Source organism: Typopeltis vanoorti, chromosome 18 (assembly GCF_054136105.1).
Source record: "Typopeltis vanoorti isolate ZY-2024b chromosome 18, IOZ_Tvanoo_1.0, whole genome shotgun sequence".
NCBI classification, from domain to species: domain Eukaryota; kingdom Metazoa; phylum Arthropoda; class Arachnida; order Uropygi; family Thelyphonidae; genus Typopeltis; species Typopeltis vanoorti.
The window spans coordinates 8,643,929-8,658,700 of NC_143566.1; the positions used below are offsets into that span (position 1 = coordinate 8,643,929).

At 35.5% G+C, this 14,772-nt stretch overlaps 1 protein-coding gene across 2 annotated transcripts in view; it reads right to left on the reverse strand.

The window, feature by feature from the left end:
• Window positions 1-14,772, reverse strand: part of LOC150096478 (type-1 angiotensin II receptor-associated protein-like) — a 152,548-nt gene that overhangs the window by 65,454 nt on the left and 72,322 nt on the right. The window lies entirely within an intron of this gene.

Genomic DNA, 14,772 nt, shown 5'->3' on the forward strand with positions numbered 1-14,772 from the left:
TCATCGACGATTTTGGAATTAAAGTTTTACTTCAAAAATAAACACAGTGTTTTTAATTTATTTCCCTATATGTCATTTTGACATTTCGTAATTTTTTTAAAAACCAAATAGGAATTACCAACATTTCGGAAAAACTGTGCCATTTATAACATAATAAATCTAAAAGCATGTTTTGAATACATATGGAAATGTAATTAAGTAAATTGAAAGTAAACAATTAAAAGGGTATCATCATAGAAAAGTTTTAATTTTTATCAAACAAATAAATAATATGATCTAATTATGTTACTACTTACTTTTAATGAGATGGTTGAGCTTCTCGGCCCTTGCAGAGTTGCTGGATATCTGGCGCAATATTGATCAAATTCAGTGGAAGATCGGCACACACACGAAGACGATTTCTGTATTTTGTTTTTATTTGAAGGCGCAATGAAAATCCTTTCTCACAAAGATAGGTTGTAGAGAACTGCATAACGATTTTCAATACATCTTCAGATAATTCAGGAAATTCACTTCTCACTGAAGGTGAGATCCAAAATAGAGTCAAACCAAGATCACGGAATTGCATTTTAAGTCCACTGTCACTTGAAAGCTCAATTAATTGTTCTTTTTTTGATAACGAAGGGTCATTCTCATGACTGCAAGCCTGAAATGGATCGCGAACCCACAGAAATTTCTTATAAAAGTTATTCGAAAAATGTGTTTCAAAATTCCGCTTCAGATTTTTGAGGTGGTCACAAACTCTTTCCAGAAACTCAGAATCAACAAAAATATCATTTTCCACTAAAAAGGATTCCAATGTTGGAATTGGTGCAAATTATCTGTCTTTTACATGATTCTTCTTCCTAACATGGAATTTAGGCCAAGTGGTCTAAATTCCATGTTAGTCTGCTGTTGTCCATTCGATTTAAATGTTCTAGCCATTTTTGTTTATACTGTCTTATGTAGTAATTAATTGGTTTTATTTTCAGGGATTGTAAGATTTCTTCATTTGTTTTTGTGGTCCCACTTGGTATATCCAGCTGTTTTTCTGAGGAACTTCATGTTTGAATTTGCTTTTCATCTTTCTTTTTCATAGTCCATGTTTCGCTTCCGTATAGTAGAGTTGGTTTTGACAACACATTATATAGTCCGATTCCAGTGTAATTTTGTACTAGGGATAGCTTAAATATATTATTTATTATGCCATTTACTTTGACAAAGTTTGATATTTTAGTGTCTATGTCTTTTTCTTCTTTGTATGATAGATCACATCCTAAGTAGCTGAAAGTGTTTACTTGTTCTAGTATTTTATTATCATTATTTTACTTCTTATTGGGTTTTCTCCTTTAAATGCCATTATTTTTGTTTTTTCTTTAGATATTGTCATATTATATTGTTTTGAGATATCATTTAATGATTTTAATGATCTCTAAAAGTCATCTTCTGATGTAGCTAATACTATTAGATTATCTGCAAATAGTAGCGAATCTATCTTCATTTGTAGGATCATTTGTATACCAAATTGGTTACGCTGTTTCCAGATTGTTATAATTTTATTTATATATATATTGAAAAGCAGAGGTGAGAGGGTACATCCTTGTCATACTCCTCTTGATATATCTTTCCATTCTGAGATGTGTTCTAATTTAACTGCTATTTTATTTCCTGTATATATTTCTTGAATGGATTGTGAAAGTTGGTTTGGTATGTTTAAATCGGTTAATATTTTAAACAATTTCTGTCTACTAATTTTGTCAAAGGCTTTTCCATAATCAATAAAAGCCACATGTGTTTCTTTTTGAAATTCTCTTCTCTTTTCTATTAATAGTTTTAAAGTAAAAATTGGATCTATGCAGGATCGACCTTTTCGGAAACCATTTTGTTCTGTAATTTGTCTTCAACGATGCTGCTTAGTTTCTCTTTTAATATTCCTTCATATATTTTATATCACTCAGCAGGCTAATTCCTCTATAATTATTGCAATTGTCTTTATTTCCTTTTTTATAGATTGGGATAAGCAGTGCTTTTTTTCAAGAGTTAGGAGTTTTTCCGGACATCCAAACCACATTAAAAAATTTCAAGTCTTTTATTAAATTTTTCACCTGCATTTTTGTATAGTTCTATATTTATATTGTCTTCTCCTGGTGTTTTCCAATTTTTCATCTTTATTATATTTTTCAGTTCTAATATTGTGATATTTTCTATTAGGTCTTTCTTTGTCTTATAAAATTTTATTTCATTGTTCTCATCTGTCCAGAGATTTTGGAAATAGGTCACCCATTTTTCTAAATTTATTGTTTGCATTTTTATCTTTTCTTTTATTTCTTTATTCAAGTATTTTATTACTTTAAAGGTTTTGGGTTGTGGCTTAAATAAATCCTTTTCTAGTTTTGTTACGAAATTGTTCCATCTTTCTCTATGTTTTTTCCTTACTTCACGTTTCGCAATTGCACTATTTCTTTTATACTCTATTTCTGTTTCTATTGTTTTGGAATTTAGCCATTTCTGGTAACTGTCCTTTTTTTCTATTTATTATATTTCAATTATATTTTCTATTTCTTTGTTCCAGTCTCGTAGTCCTCTTTTTCTAATCCATTTGTGCTTTATTCCTAAGGTTTCTGTTGCTGCTTTAGTGAGAATTTGTTTCAAATTTTTCCATTCATCTTCTATGTCACTTGATTCATGTGTGATTCTCGTGGAAAGGCTTAGATGTTGGTTATACATTCTTACTAAATAGCTTAAAGAAATTACAACGTACAATAGAATATACATCAAAATAAATTTTAATATACTTCCAATATTTCAGCTACGTCACGTTGCCATTATCACAGGAACTCAAATATAAGACACATGCACGCAAGCAAAACACACAGTAAATGAGGAACAAAGCAGGAAGCTATTCTTTCTCCTAAAAGTCCTGATGGTGCCCCCTAGCAGGCAATGTTGGTATTCTAGGCCGATTGGGCTGAAGGTCTTCTGATGTAGGTTTCCCAAATTTGTGGCAGTCTCATGCAACCAAATTTGTTAAGGTTTGGATTGTTTCTTAGGGCTGAGGTTGATTCCATGAATAGCCTTTCGTATTTGAATTTATTATGTGTATTATCGTGGCTTTCTCCAACCGTATTCTATGGCGAGTATCCAGCGCATGGTCTGCAAGACCAGAATGGCTGTACTTGTGAAAACAGATGTAGTCCTTATGTCCTGAAATTCTGATATTAGCTGTCCTGCCTGTATGGCCAAAGTAGGAACAGCTTACAACTGCAAGGGACTTGGTATACACCAGGTAGGTCTAGGAGGGGAGGTTGGTCTTTAGTGGAGCAGATAAGGGATGCCAATTTTTAATAAGGTCTGTAACAAGAAGTTAAGTCATGTTTTTTAGGACTTTTGTCATTTTTTCTGAGGTGCCTCGGATAGAGGGAATGGTGATGGATTTAGAATAATCCTTGTTGTGAAGGGGGGGGTGTTGTGGTTTATTGGTTTCAATATTTTTTGGATTTTTTTGGGGGTGGTAGCCATTGGCTAAGAAGGTGTTGAATCTGTGGTTAGGGCATTGTCATTGGAACAGATAAGTTTAGCCCTGTTGTGTAGTGACTTAATGACTCCATATTGTTGCGAGGGGGGGGGACTGTTGGTGAATGTATCTGCCTGTATGGGTGGGTTTTCTATAAACTGAGAAAACCAAGGTTCCATCAGGCTGGCAGGCAACTAGTGTGTCTAAGAAAGGAAGGCAGTTGTTTTTTTCTTCTTCCAGGGTGAACTTGATTCTGGGGTGTTGGTTGTTTAAGTGTGTTAGAAAGGAGAGGAGTGCATCGGAGCCATGTGGCCGAATAGCGAACACATCATCAACATAGCGAAGCCAAATGATTGGTTTTTGTGGGGCAGAGTTTAAGGCTTTCTCTTCAAAAGTCTCCATATAAAAGTTGGCCAAGGGTGGGGAGAGTGGAGAATCCATGGCTGTCCCTCTATTTGTTTGTAGAATTTTCCTTGCCAAACAAAATAGCCTGAGTTCATTGTGAACTGAAATAGGATTGTGATGTCGGGATGAAATTTAGCTTGGATTAGCTCTAAAATGTGCTTGCGTGCACGTGTCTTTTATTTAAGTTCCTGTGATAATGGTAATGTGACGTTGCAGAATTATTGGAAGTGTATTAAAATTTATTTTAATGTATATTCTATTGTATGTTGTAATTTCCTTAAGCTATTTAGTAAGAATGATTCATGTGTGGTTTCTGTTTTTAAGTTTGTGCATTTTTGATATTGTTGTTTAACTTGAGGATCCTGTAATGAAGAAATTTTTTAGCTTGGCTGGTAAGAATTTTCAATTTTATGTGATTTTAGCCACTTTGGTTAAAATCAAATTTTTGCAGATACCATATAACGATCAGAGTTTAATTTCCAGCCTCGATATGCTCTTACGTCTAAAATTAACTCTGCTAATTTAAAATTTGTGAAGGCATCAGTTAAAGAATTTCCCTAAAGGGAGAGATTTAATTCATTTAATTTCGAAAAAATGTCTGAAAGATAGGATAGTGTTGAATGATAAATGCACGTAAACACAAGAACGATATTTAATTAACCAAATATTTCAGTCTGAAAATAGCAGACCATCTTCAGTGGTATTACAAGAACAGTTTTAAAAAATACAAGCTAGAATACTAACAATAGATCGTTAAAAATAGAACACGTCGCATGATGTTATATCAGAAAGATCTCACCCATTTTTTCCTTTTTTGTTTCGATCACCCCTATTATGTCGATCTGGTACTTATCCAATTCCTGAGTTAGCTCCATTTCTTTGCCATTCAGGTTTCTTATGTTGACAGTACCGATCTTGAACTCTGATGTTGAGTTGGGGTTGGTTTTAGGATTTGTTCCAGTATCTGACTTTTCGCTGTTTGCCCTGGTTCCCTGGCGAAAACAAAGGGGCCTTGTTTAACTCCCCCAGCTGGCAAGGAATTCTGTCATATTGTACCATCATTTTTTATTTTGGTTTAAGCCGATAAGAATACAATGTGGTTGGCTAAATCTCGATTAAAATGTAAATTAAAAAATCTTTTTAGTACAGCACCTCTGCTTAACCATCTAACAGCAGAGTAGTAGATAACATTCTTATACTCAGATTCTATATCAATTAAGAATTGTTGAAATTGGCAGTGTTTCAAACTGTTGCGTCGGATGTAATTTACAGTTGATATCACGATGTCCTTAAGTCTTTCAGTGATGATAAAATTTTGCAATAGAGTATTTCCTGATGAAGGATGTAATGGAACACCATTGGATTATCATAACCTAAATTCTGTAATTCTGCACAAATTCAACCTACTACACCGGTGTTACAGCCATACATATTTCTTCCACCATCGGTTGTCACACTTTTTAATTTTTTCCAGCCCAATTCTAAAGAATCAATAGTTTCTTTTACTTTTATAAATAAATCATTGCCCGTTGTAGTACCTTTTAAAACTACACAGACTAGCCCATTTTTCATGAACAAGTCACTATCGATGCCCCGAATAAATATCATTAACTGTGCCATGTCTGTTACATTAGTACTTTCATCCATTGCCAGAGAGTAACAATCAAATGATTTTGCTTTAAATTTAAGCTGCTCAAATAAATTGGTACCGATTTCTTCTACTTGCCTTGTACAAGTCCTGGCAGATAAACTAATATCTTGAAATAATGTCTTCTTTTCTGGGCATATTTGTTCAATAACAGCTAATAAACATTGTTTAATAAATTCTGAAGCTGTATAAGGCCTTCCGTCTTTCGCAACCAATTCTGCTACGACATAACTAGCACGAACAACCGATTTATTATGAATACTTTGCTTCTTAAATATGTTTTGTTGAGCAGACAAAGAAGCTTGTAATTTATTAATTTGATTTTTTTCTAAGTTCACAGTTCAAATCCTTGTATTGGCTTTCATGTTCATTCTCATAATGACGGCTAATATTATATTCTTTCATAACAGCAACACTTTTATGATAAATAAGACAAAGGGGCTTACCACCATTTTCAATAAAGAACTACTTGCTGTTCCATTCATCATTAAACTGGAGGGATAATGTATGGAGGTATAAAAGTCTTACAGTGGCTGCACTGCATAGTTCAAAAGGGCTGGACAGAGGGATTAATTTCAGATGATTGGAGCAGAGCTCTCATAGTACCTATATATATATAAAAAGGGAAATAAAACTGAATGTGAGAATTACAGAGGCATTTCCCTACTGACTGTTCCTGGTAAGATTTATTCAAGTATACTTGAGAACGATTGTGTACGGGAAGGTTGGTGAAGAACAAGCTGAATTCAGGACAAATAGAGGCTGTTAGGATCAAATTTTCACGTTATGACAAATACTTGAGAAAACATGGGAATATAACAAAGATCTGTATTTCAATTTTGTAAATCTAGAAAAGGCATATGACATGGTGCTAAGAGAAAAACAACATGCTACTGTTGTATGGTTCAATGGTGCATTATATTAAGCAATACTTAGTCTTTATTTGAGTTGTAAGTCAGCAGTTAGAATTGAAGGAAGTACAGGAAGGTGGTTTAATGTTAAATCTGGTGTCAGACAAGGATGTACTTTATCCCCTCTCTTATTCATTATCTATATGGATCACATTATGAAGGAAAGTGGTATTAAACTTGCTATCAAAATTGGAGATGTTAATGTCAGCTCTTTGCTGTATGTGGATGATGTTATACTTCTAAATAAATCCGATACAAGTCTGCAATATTCCCAGACTAAAGTGAATAACTGTTGTAATAGATATGGTATGAAGGTCAGCATTAAAAAGACAATGACAATGAAAATAGGCAAAAGCACTGAAAATATCAACTGCACTTTGAATGGAGAACCTATAGAACAAGTAAAACATTCAGCTACTTAGGCATGATTTTTAGTGAAGATGGTAAATTAAATATGGAAATAGACAACAGAATCAACAAAGCCGGTATGGTAGGAAGTTACTGAACAAATTTATATGGAATAAGAGAGAAATTAGTCAAAACACTAAATTAGCTGTATACAAGTCAGTGTTCAAACCAATTTTAACTTATGGATCTGAGAGCTGGGTTAGAAATAAAACACTTGATCAAAACTATAGACCACAGATATGAGAGTCCTGAGAAAGTGATTAGGGGTGTGAACAGCTGCATCAATGCAATATAATTATTAAAAACGTGGATATTAGGAAAGAATTTAACATTGTTAGCATACAGGAATGACCATACCATCTGAGATTAGCAGAGCTAATCTCAGGTGGTATGGTCAACTAAACAGAATGGGAGAGGAAAGATTAGCAAAACATGTGTTCTTTGCTAGGTTGGCAGGAAAAAAGATCCAGAGAAAGACCAAGATATAGGTGGATGGATACAGTAAAAAGTTACTTAGAAGATAGAAATATAAGATCTGATAATGCTAAGGTCTTGACAGGTAACAGATTAATTTGGAGGAAAATTGTAGATAGGAAGTTAGTAATGGTGTAAGTTTTTCATGCAGTACTATCATATCCTATACACCCCTTGAGGGTACATATCAGGAATTTGATTATGATGATGAACTTTAAACGTCAAACTATACAAGAAAGCAGAATTTCACAAATGTGGTCTTTCTTACAGGATATGAAATGTGACTGCTTTTGGAAGCATTAAAACTCACCCAGTCAGTCTCACAACAAGGAGATCAGTGCTTACGGCACTCATTAAAGATCTTAAAACACGAATCACCTAAACACTAAAACATTCCGTAATTGAAGACGAATGGAAAATATGTACTATCTTCTGCAAACCTATGAAGACCATTGGATGACAGAGAATCACTGATTTATAGGAACAAGAGTGTAGGTGAAAGCATAGACCTGGAGTACTCTGGCAATGATTGAAAAATCTGATGAATGAAAATTATTAGGGAGGAAGGTAGCATTCCGCTCACAAAGTACAGGAAGAATATCATAAGATGGTAGCTTTGTAAGAAGGCAACAATGCCATGGAAATATCAAGAGCAACCATTTGAGTTTCTCTAAACTTTTCCATGGCTTGTGTCCAAAGGTGAGACGTGTGAGCCAGGAGATCTCCTGTGGGACAAGAATGGTAGAATTCAAATCGGTGATCTTTAAGTAACTGACAAATCTTTGAGAAGTGAAGAAGTTGACTGTTGATGACATTTTCCATTATTTGAGAGTACTGAAGTAGAGCAACAAGGTGAGTGACTTTTTTGCGATGATTGACTTTTTGCGACTGTTTAAGCAAAGGCTTACTTCTAAGATGTCTAATAGATACCAGATGAGTTATTGTTGTTGTCTTGTCCTTTGAAGAGTCTTAGATGTTTCCGTGTGCTCCTTGAACTGCATTAGCTATGTTGATGATTTTGTTTGTATAGAGCTGTTCAGGATCAGGATCTATTTCTTGCAAGGCTGCTGTAATTGCTGGACAGGTAAAGATGTGAGTGGGTGTCAGTTCGGTATTGGGACAGTTGTTGCAGTTTCTATATGTTCTCGTATCATCTGTATTGATCTTCATTCCTCTATAATGTCCTGTTCGTGGTCTTGCTATCATGGTGGAGGTCTTCGTGTCGGCATTGATTTCGGGAATTTCATGTTGTATCACTGATTTCAGTGGAATTAGTTTAGCTTTTGCTAGTGCATTAGCATCAGCAAGAGTTATCATGTGAGTTTCTTGGTTGAGTTCTCTGGCCTCTTTTGCTAATTTATCAGCTGCTTCATTGTAATCGATGCCTACATGAGCAGGAATCCATTGTAAAATGCAACTTTTTCCTAAGCACTTTAGTTGATTTAAGAATTTATGGGTGTCTTGTGTGAGCTTGGTATTGCCATTTTTGATTGCCTCTAGCTGATCTTGAGTCACTGTAAATTATAATTCCCTCACATTGTTGAGATGATGATAATTTTAAGTAGGCTTCAAGTGCTTTATTTATTGTGTAAAGTTCACTGGTAAAATTGGAAACAATTCTCCCAGATCCAACTTTTATTGAAAGTTTTTCACCTTTCGGGAGTAGAAGGAGAACATCAACACCTCCATTAATCATATTGGTGTCTGATGATCCATCAGTATAACAAATAACTTGTTTGGAGAATGAAAGAAGGTTGATAGTATTTAGGCCTTTTTCTTTGAGTATTTCTTTTGATTTTTTTTTTTGTACAGAGTTTGGTAAGGTTTAGATTTATGGAGGTAAAGGACTGGAAAATAGAGGTTCTTTGTTTATGTGGGCATTTAGCTGATCAAGACCTATTTCCTTCCTGATAGTATCATCATCCAGACTTGCAGACTTCACTTCCTGATAGTATCATCATCCAAAAATGCAGACTTCACAGATCATCATAAAGATGATGATCTGTGAAGTCTGCATTTTTGATTCCAATGTTCATACATTTTTAGGGAAATATGATCGCTTTGGTAGCTTCTGATATTATTTATGAATTTTATGGTGGCAAATTTTCGTCTGTCCTCCAGCAGGTCGAGCCCACATTCCTGTTGGGCTCTGATGTTGTTAGTGGATGAGACTGCACCAATGATAATCTTGGATGCTTTTGCTTGTATTTTGTCTAATTTTTCCTTTACCGATGAGGCCAAAGGTGACCAGATAGGCTGCATATTCCATTATTGGCCTTATTAGTGTAGGGTAAGTAGTTTTGAGGATTTTTGGCTTTGCGCCCCAATTTGTTCCACAAAGCCTTTTCAATATATTTAATTTTTTTAGAGCTCTGTTGGAAGTGTTAGATATGTGTTGTGCAAAACATAATTCCTGATCAAGCGTAATACCAAGGTATTTTGGATTTCAACTTTTTCAATTAGCTTATGATGGGCTCTATAGGCAGTTTGGTAGTAGTTAATTTTCTTATTTTTTGTCAACCAGTGCATGAGCCTGGAGAGTATGATTTTTTCAGTAATTTTACAGAGTATGCTAGTTAATGAGATAGGTCTATAGCTTTGACATTCTTCAGCATTTTTGTCAGGTTTCAGGATGGGTACAATAACTGATGAGTACAACAGTTTAGGCAATACAAGATGGATTTTAGTTCTGAAGCATTTTAGTTCTTTTAGATTTTAATTCTTTTAGTACAAATGGAGAATTACCACCAGGGCTAGGAGACTTATATCAAGGCTGCTGAGTATTTTTCTGATGTTGTTCTGGCAAAAAGTCAGAGGAAGCATACTGTGGGTAGTTTGTATAATAGTGGGAAAAAATTTGCCTTGGAGAAGAATTCTTGGACAAGAATTAGAGAAAAAGGCTCATGTCAAAAGGTCTACCTTATCTTTAGATGGTACACCATCAAGATGTGTGTGCACGCAAAATATATTTGCCTTATAGAATAAAAGACTTCCAGAAAGAGTAAAACTGTAAGCACAATGTGTCAGAAATGCTTTGAGACAACACCAAAATTAAAGATGTTAGTGATGCTGTAAGGATGCAGAGGCAAAGTGAAAAAATAATTATTTTGGCAAGCACAAATGATCTGAAAGATGACAATTGTGGTATGCAAGAAAATATGAGTTGCTGTACAAGCAAACAACAGAGGAGTAAGAAAGAGACAGAGAAGAAGGCAAGTCTGCTGTCATGGTAAGTTAGAGGCAAGCTGAGAAGAAGGGTAATGACTACAAATGAGTCAGAGCAGGGCATGCAGCAGGAATTGTGTAGAGTGAGCTCATTATATAAGCTGGATGGAATTCATTTGAATGGATTTTCGGAGTTCAAAGTGCAATCAGGAAAATTACAGTATTTAAGGAGGCCAGATGCAGGCAAGTGTGAGTGCAGGCATCTAGATGTGAGTGAAATGGAGACTGATCACAATGATGAATATAGCTGCTCAGGTTTTGGACTTAGTGGGACAATCAACATAGGGTGTGAGAGAAGTTATTGGATGAAGGGGTATTTCAATTTATGCATAATAATGCCAGAAGTATTCAGAATGAGGGTGAGAAGTTTTTGGAATTAATTAGTCAACTTGGCCAACATTTATAGGCATTAGTGAGCCTTGATTGATGGCATTAGTGAGACCTTGATAGGTCTGAGAGTACTGAATATGATGAAAGTATCACAGAACTTGATACACTGCTGCCACTTAAGAGAAATCTTGTTGTTTTAACCTAGAAGATTGAAAAAAATTTCAGTTAAGGGATATATGTGGAATTACACCGATTTACGCTCACGCGTAGACCTACACTTTTTACCGTGTAGGCATTTGGAACCAAAATTCTACGGAATAGGTTGGTTACTCCTTAATCCTGGAGGTACCCTATTTCTGTGGAAACTTGGGAGAAAACCACTGCAATCCACGCACAAGATCGCTAACTTGGCTATGTCTGAGAAAGATCCTAAGCTCCTCACGTCAGTGACGAGATTCGAACACAGGACACTCCTTTCCCAGACATATGGTTGCTGAGGGCATAACCGCTTGGCTAACCATGCAATGCTCAGAGTAAGAAGAATAAATCAGGTAGGAGAAGTTAGATGAGCAACATCATTTTACAGGAGTTGCAGAAAACGCTGTGGATGGTATATAAAAAGAAAGGTTATCAACGAGTTCATAAGCAGTACAAGTAACATGCAAGGAGGCTGACCAGTATGGTAATAAGTTACAACTAATTACAAGAGAAAGCTAGCTGATGCAGCCAAAGAACTCCCAAAAACTTCATTTGCTATGCAGCAAGTAAAAGGAGGAATGAGACTATGAAGGATGAATTTAACAAGTGCTAATGGTATGCATGTAATATTATGAGAATGTGCAAGGCAAGTGGCAGCTCTTTTGACCAAGCTGTTTAATTTAAATCTCAGTTCTGAGAAGATGGCCACAGAGTAATAAGAGGACAAAATAGTGTCACTGCATAAAGAAGGCTCAAGACAGAGACTGAAAATTATAGGTTAATCTCAGGAGTGAATTGGAGAATTTGTCAAAAAGCAAATTCAAGACTGGGCAGAAATATGATACTCTATGGGGAAGGGCATGGTTTTGTGAAACGTAGTTATTGTCTAAGTAATTTGCTCATTTTTTATAAGAAAGTGAAAACTGAGTTAGATAAAGGAAATGGCTACACAGCAATACTGCTCAACTTTACAAGGCATTTGGCACATAGAACTCTGTTGCATAAACTGAAGCAAACTGGAACAGATATGAAGCTGATGGGGGTGGGGGGGTGAGAGAACTGGTACATTAATAATATAAGAAATGATTTAAGGGAAAATATGCAGTTGTTTGCCAATGATGCAAATCTAGGAAGGGAGTCAATGAAGATGACAGAGATTTTTGCAGGATGAAATACACTGGGAGCATAGATAAAGGATAATGACTGCCAGTTTAATGTGACCAAGTGTATATTAATGCACTCTGGGATGAAGATATCACAAGCTATGTACCACACTGAGAGATTGAACTGTGGAAATTAATGAAACAAGGGATTGGGGGGGGGGGAGGAATTGTGGACATAGAGTTTATTTCCAGGGATGATACCTTGTTTTTCCTCCTCCAGACAAATGCTGAAATATTTCCTTTGCATCAATCCTACAAAACCATTCTAGTAACTTAAGTGTTTCTATCATAACTCCTTTTATGCATATCAACCAACTTCTACAACCCACAAACCCTTAATCTATCGCTGTGGGGAGCAATCCACAGATAATTGACCATTCTGGCCACTTGCCCTCGAATCCTCTCCATCATCTTCAAGAAACCCAAGTGACCAGGCCTGTGCACAGTAATCCAGTGTGGCTAAGTCAAAATGAGGAATAAAGAGAAATAATAACTTCCTTGTCTCTGCTTGTGTGTTCCTCAATAACCAAGTAATCCCATGAGTAATACCTTTGCAATATGCCCTCTGAACTTCAACTCTCTATCCTCCAACATTGCCAGATCCCCTACCATCAATTTCTTTGAAGTATTACATCAATGTGTGCCTAGGTGCCAATTTTTTTCTTCCCAAAATGCATAAGTTTACATTTTTACACAATTAAACTGGTACCCATTATCTTTTACCATACTGTCAGTCAATTTAAATCATCCTATAAGCTCTCTATAACACCTTGATTAACTATTACATTACTAATAGCAGCACACTGCTAGTCACCTGCTTTTTCCTGGATTCTGCTCCTCAGTATACTACTCTTTTGGTTTCTGTTCATCAGCTATGCCGATATCCACATTACCAGCTCCACAGCCATCTCCATTTTTTCCAATGTGTATAACAGAATTCTAAGTAGTATCCTGTCACACATCTTTGCAAAATCCAGCAGTATCATAGTGTAGTTCTTCTCTTTATCCTACTCAGCTACCACTCTATTATATACATTTATACTGGTGTAGTCTATAAAAAAATTTTTTTTTTAAAAAAATCAGCTGATGCCTTTTATTCCCTTATAGGGAGTAGACAAGGCCTTTAAACCTTTCTAGCTTTTGGAGACTGCGTGGGCAGTTCAATCTCCACTGGCAGCCAATCAAAGATAGTTAGGCCATGACTATGACTAATTATAGGTGGCAACTGATGAAGAAACCAGCAAACAAGTGCTGCCATTTCTTGGTATCTAACAAGATGTGTTACTGTCTGAAATAATGGGGTTTTATGGTCAATTTTCTTGAGTTTATGGGACAAAAAATACCCTGCTTGCCCATGCCAGAGATCAACTAACTCGGGTACCAGTCAAAGAAAGGCTTAAAAAAAAATTCCTCCAGTTCAGCGACTAGACTTGAACTTAAGTCTATCTTTGGGTGGCTTAGTGCAGAGGATGCAAGCGCCACTTCCGATGAGCATAAGCGGTGAAGCCAATGTTTCATTATTATACTATATTTTTTACAATGACACAGTACAAGATTTATCCTGTTGACTGTACCGTTGTAAAATTCTTAAATTTATCAGGCTTGTCATTAAAAAGAATTTTTGCACATTTGAAACAAATCCTCCCGTTAGCTGTTTTTTGAGATAAGGATCGAATACCTCCATCTATGCTATGAAAAAAATCGATAAGGGGTACCTTATTCAGAGAGATGGCAAAAATTTTAATTTACAACAGGTAGGAATAACCTAACCGTCCACTAACAGAATGAACTTTTTGTTTTATCAAAAGGACACAATTTAGCTGTTGCTCCAAATAAGGTACTCCTTATAGATTTTTTTCATACCATAGATAGAGGTATTCGATCCTTATCTCAAAAAAAAAAAAAATGAATTATAAGTTTCTCTCTAAATTAAATGCACCTTAGAAGAAAAAGTAAATAAGCAGTTAACCATTTTTAGATCTTTTAATTCTACGTCAACCAGATGGTAACCTATATTTCTCAGTTCTTCAGAAGAAGACTCACACAGGCCATTATATCCATGCTGAATCCCATCACCATCCCAGTCAAAAGGTTGGAACTATTAAAACACAGGTTCATCAAGCCCACACCATATGTTCTTCAGATGAACTATTACAGCAAGAATTACATCATATTAATTCCACTTTTTATCTAATAGTTATAAGAATTCTTTCATCAAAAGAGCTCTAAACAGTTTTGAAACAGCTTTACCTCTTCAAATACAGAAGAAATAACTCATATTCCTATCCCTTATCTGCAAGGCATTAGTGAGTGCATAGCAAAAGTTTTAAAAGGGATAGATTTTAAATATTTTTGTTGCCTATTGCTCCATTAGAAAAATCTCCACCTTCCTCACTTCTCCAAAGGACAAGCTTCCACATCTCAATTATCCAGGTGTCTACCAGATTCCTTGCTTTAGTGGGTTATCTTATTTTGGACAAGAGCCTGAAAAGTCTGGACTTGCAGAGCATGCTATCA